This window comes from Brassica oleracea, chromosome C6 (assembly GCF_000695525.1).
Source record: "Brassica oleracea var. oleracea cultivar TO1000 chromosome C6, BOL, whole genome shotgun sequence".
NCBI lineage: Eukaryota > Viridiplantae > Streptophyta > Magnoliopsida > Brassicales > Brassicaceae > Brassica > Brassica oleracea.
The window spans coordinates 3,842,062-3,847,539 of NC_027753.1; the positions used below are offsets into that span (position 1 = coordinate 3,842,062).

The 5,478-nt window shown below is 33.3% G+C and overlaps 1 long non-coding RNA gene across 13 annotated transcripts; it reads right to left on the reverse strand.

Annotated features, from left to right (window-relative positions):
- Window positions 1-3,313: 3,313 nt before the first annotated feature.
- Window positions 3,314-5,261, reverse strand: LOC106300098. Of its 13 annotated transcripts, none has more exons than XR_001261969.1 (10): window positions 5,250-5,261; window positions 4,840-4,897; window positions 4,557-4,631; window positions 4,382-4,481; window positions 4,221-4,311; window positions 4,065-4,142; window positions 3,881-3,977; window positions 3,667-3,790; window positions 3,454-3,568; window positions 3,314-3,373 (listed from the first exon to the last, which is right to left on the reverse strand). It is a non-coding gene; the product is annotated as an uncharacterized LOC106300098 (long non-coding RNA). The 13 variants fall into 13 exon arrangements; XR_001261963.1 differs by having other exon boundaries at window positions 4,706-4,897; window positions 5,250-5,260; XR_001261967.1 differs by lacking the exon at window positions 5,250-5,261 and having other exon boundaries at window positions 4,840-5,243.
- Between the last annotated feature and the right edge of the window lie 217 nt (window positions 5,262-5,478).

Genomic DNA, 5,478 nt, shown 5'->3' on the forward strand with positions numbered 1-5,478 from the left:
CGCAGCTACACATCTAAGGTACCAAACCATGTGGCTTGGGACGCCAAGCTACTAGGTAACAAAGGTCCTGGATAATGAAATCTCAAAGTGATCAGATCAAGTCTGGAACATAATGGAACCACATGAAAGTGTCGACACACACACATAAAGAGTATTGTATAAAGATACATAAAGTTATAGCACTTGAACATAAAGATTTAAGCGAGGATCATGAACCCACGAATGAGTAGTCATACAATCATAAAGATGATAAAAGATTATATTGAAAGATAAACGTGGAGGTTCAAAGTATCTAAAAGAGAGATGAGCGTATTTTGGCCATATACATATACAGAAACGCCATCTGATAAACCAGTGAAATAGATGGATCTTGTGAGATAAAGAAACCGTGAGAAAAGGCACATGATCACAAGGTCTAGAGTGTTAATGTTTTCCTAATAACAACATTCGAGATACATGAGAGTGTTTTCGGCCGCAGAGCCATAATAAGAGATTATAAACTCACATCAATGATCATTGATCTTAAGCACTCATGAGACAAGTAGTGGACATGTATAGACGAGGTCTATGACCCAGACATGGATCGGCCGATCGAGACATAGGTTCATGATAACCATGTCTAATACATTGTCCATAAGTACTTATTCTGTCCGACCAAAGTAAAGAGTTAACAATAGACAATCACGTCTAGACTATGGACACATGCAAACACTATTTGCAAAGAACCAATAGTGATCTCCGAAGACAATGTTGTGATTATACTAAACCTAAAAGAGGTTAGTAGGCATAGAATAAATTTATGTGGGTGTCCGATGAGAAATGACCTAAGAGGTCAAAGTGGTCTAGATACGGCTTAGTAATGAACTTGGCCGATTACTCCCTTCCTACATATACAGAAAATATCACGCACCAGATGCGTTGAATGTAGAAACCTACAGTGAGGTTCACATCAGGAACAGGCCCGGCCCAAGACCGGCCCAATACCTAGAAGATGGAGAGATGGCCGAAGCCTAGAGAGAGGAGAGAGAGAGCCGACTTCAGGAGAGAGAGAGGCGGCCACAAAGCTTGGAGAAAAGGAAACCCTTTCTTTTTCCTAGTAGATGTAATCTTTCCATTATTATGTATTAGTAGTTTTCCTAATCCTAGTGAGTTTAGTTTTGGATACTTTTCATTTATCTTGTAATCCTTATATAAAAGAACCCCCTTGATCATTAATAAGAACACAGAAATATTCAGTCTCTAAACTCTCTAATTACAACAAATTGGTATTAGTTGGGCTTTTCATTTTCGAAAAACGTTTAAAACAATTGAAAAGGGAATTGAATGTTTTGTAATTAATAGGAAAATTCAGGAGCAGAGTCATAAGAAATATTCTGCTTTAATAGTATAGATGATCATTGACACTATTTATTATATGAACACATATGGTAGCAAGTATATATTCATGCGTATGATATGAATTTATTACTTTCAATTAATACTTACTATAGTTTCACAGAATGAGATCATATAATAAATAAGTGTTTTTATAAACATGAAATCCAACTATAACTATCACGAGAATGTTTCTATAAATCTGTTTGCCTCATTAATTATTTTCAAAATCGTTTATTACTAACTTTCTATTTCTCGTTTCTGTTATTAACATATATAAAATAAATAATTTTTTTATACATTTCAGCAAGAAGTTATTATAGGAATATTGATCTTTCAAACTTTTTAAAAATAAATAAAAACATAAAAAACTATGGACCAATAAAATTAAGACGATTTTTTGAAAGCTCTTCTACGAGCGATACATCAGTAGAAATCACTAAAATAACTTCTCAATTAATATATAGGAGGATATTTTATGTTTTTATAAATATTGTTTATAGCATTATAGAAACCGTCTTTATATAGGGATGATGGCGTGTCTTTAACAATTACAATATACTAGGGGTTGGCCCGTCCTACGAGCGGGTGAGTTTACAATAAAAGTATTTACTATTTTAATTTTATAAAATATTTAAAAATGATAAATATATTTTTTAATTTAAAATTATATTGTAAAGTTTATTAAAATTTGTTGGTTCGAGTTGAAAGAATCACTAATGAATTTTTAGTGTACATAAAACTATTAAATAAAAAAATTAAGGAAAATGTAATGATTTTTATTTGTTCTTTTGATTTTTATTTCACTTAAAACAACTGATAAATTTTTTCTAAGAGTTTCAAATTTTAATATTTACACTAATTATTTCACACGATATTAATTAATCCATTTCCAAGATAAATAAATTGAAAATATAATGTAATGTAATAAAATTATAAATAAATATATTTTAAAGTACTATATAAATCGTTTCAATAAAACCATAGATAATAATTTGTATATTTTATTTAACAAAAAAATGAAGTTTTATTTATTTTTAAGATTTTATTTATTAACTTTTGTAAATTATTTTAGAATTTGTTGAACTTTGTCTTAATTGACAATATTTTAAATTGAAGTTTACTTGATTTTCATACCACATTATATCATATAATTTATTTCAAAAAAATTAGAATGAACCAAACCGTATTTAACCAAAATAACTTAAATGTAGTGTAACCATTAATAATTTGAAAATTAAGATGAATCTAACCTTATACAAATACTTTCTGTAAAACAAAAATTTCTTCAAAGACTAAACCAAAAGAAATAGTTCAATCCTTTAATATTTTTTGTGTTGGCTGTTTTGGTGTTTTTGTTTGTTTGGATCATTTTTTACGTGCTAGTATTAGTACGATGTTGGTAAAAAAAATATTAGTATGATGCTGTTGGGGATCTAGAAAGTTGAATTGTAGGGCTGCTTTAGGAAGAATTTTTAATGTCTTATACTTTTTAAGTTTGTTTGTTATAGTCTAAAGTGAAATAAATATTTTTTATATTTCTAGAACTGAAGTTATAAAAAAACGTGATCGGTAACTTTATAACAGCTCCTGCGACGAAAAAAAATATAATGTGAACTTAAGCTTGTAAGAAAGAGAAGGGTTATAAGGTAGATCACTTGAGTAACTACTCTGTGCGAGCCTTCTTGAGTGAGCAACCAGCTCCTGGAAGCTGTTGTTCCTCTGCAATGATCCTGACAGAATTGAGCTCATCACTTGCTGTTCTGCTGCAGATGGACCCCTGGGGTTCTTGTGGAGGTCATTACGTCAAATGTTCTAGTCAGTGGCCAAGCATGCTCAGGAAAATTCAGAACTCAGACCAAGCATATGCACAACTCTGATCATTTAAGCTTTTGAGCTTTTGAGCTCAGTTAGCTCCAACTGGAAAGTGAACGTTCTGCCAACAATATTTTGCAGAAATTGTGGAACCTCGGCCCCTACAGTCTCCCACACCAACACCCTGCAAAAAGAAAATGTCTGTCAAGGCATGTTTCTTGATAAATAAAGTCTAGGCGATAAGATGTGGCCACTCAAGCATACCATAAGTTCACTGATTTCCGCCGCACACACATTAGTCAACCATGAAATTTCGGCATAGAAAACAACAAACACTGCAGACTCTGTACCATCTAAAATGCACAGCTCCACACGATATCTTCAAAAATTAAATGTTGCAAATGTCTTAGCAGGATATGTTGGTTGGCTTAAATGGTTTGTGCGATGTACACAAAATCTAGTTAATGGTCTGCTTACCTGACAACACCAACAGAGGTTAAGTCACTACATGCAGGAAGAGATCCCATTAGAGCAGAATGTAGCACCAGCCACTGCCCGTTTCAATCAACTCACCTTTTTCCGGTGCACAAAATTCGGTAACCTGTGATGCAAGGAAGTGAGGGACATTAGTAATGAGACATATGCTAGAAGAAACAGTTAGGGATTTAACATGTGGGGTCGAGTTAACCACGTATGCGTTAAGCTCAAAGACCGTCACAACTTCAATTTTCTTCACACCTTCATATTTGGTGGAACTTGTGGAGCAGATCACGTCACCAACACCCAAACTACACATATAATTATTATTTTGTGTTTTAATTGTGGTCTTTGAATAAATAAGATATAACTTTCTTATTGACGATCGAAAGACTTACTCGGATGAAGGTCTCACTTGCGTTTGTCTTTGTCGAAATAGAAATGAGTGCCAGAGGTTGTATTCAGTAAGAGACGACCTGGAAGATTAACAAAGATGGTTACAGATCACTATGGAACTGTAAACTTGTTTTAAAGATGAAGTTCAAGATAGCTACCTCCGACGAATTTTGGATTAATGCTGGTGGCTACGATCACCTTAGACTCGACGCCAAAAGATATCATTGAGAGGGAATATAGGAGACAAACCTGCTCATCAGCTTATGAGAAGGAACTGAAAGATCTAGAATTTATACCAAGTAAATTAGAAGAGACAAACCTTTGCATTAAGGAGGAGCATGTCAAACCCTCTCTTCCTTCCTCATTGTAATCTCCACCATTAACTTCTGGCACTGACTTGTCGAATTTCTCATCTTCCTCTTTAAAATTACAACAAATCAGTGATTGGTGAACGACCTATCTATAAATAAACACTTGATTGAAACATAGTTTACCAATTTTTTGTTGCAAGGTTTCAGGTTCTTCTCGTAGTCAACCCTTGCGCTTTTTAGCCTTAGCAACATGAGGTTCTTTTTCCAGAATTATTGTGAAATTCAAGTATTGTATTTAGTTTAGAACATTAAAACTGAGATAAAGTACATACAACATCTGTAGGAATTTCTACTTGTCTCCAGAAGCTTTTCAAACTTGTTTATCCATACAAATTTAAAGTTAGTATGCCTTTGAAGATGAACCTAAGGTACAAAATAACTTTGAAGGTGAGAAGGAGACACTCACAGCAGCAACAGATTTGTTCTTGGGAAGCTTTTTCTTGAAAGTCTCACGGGAATCTTCACTTTAGATCATAAAAAGACAGCGTATGTATTTACACATAAAATTGAGCTAGAAAAAATAATGGAAAACCAAGAAAAATCCATCATAATCAAATTAAAAAGGGGAATAAGCGCAACAGGTTTAGTATGTTCACGTAAAAATTGTCAAATACTTTCGACATCACAATAACAATCAAAGGATTCTACCCATCTAACCTGTAACAGATTTCACAGTTTCCAGATGAAGAACATTTGTACAGAGGAGTTAAAAGTTTAATACTTTATCGAAAAATAAGTTAAAAGTTTAATCCCTAGAAACTACTGATCAGGAAAAAAATTGAATAACTGAAAGGCCATGATTACATGAAAACGAACCTTTGCAGCCGCACTACGGCATTGTTGGGGGTGGATTTACATCCTCCCTCAAGGCCCATTAGACAATGTACTAGGTCCATTTGGCTAGAAAATCCTAGACATATCTTTCTATAAATAAGGAGTTCCCCCTTATGAGAAAGGATCTCTTCTTCCATTTTACACATTAAACACTTCTTACAAAGAATTTATAGATTTAGATTTACTTGATCACTCTTGTAATACAATCTTT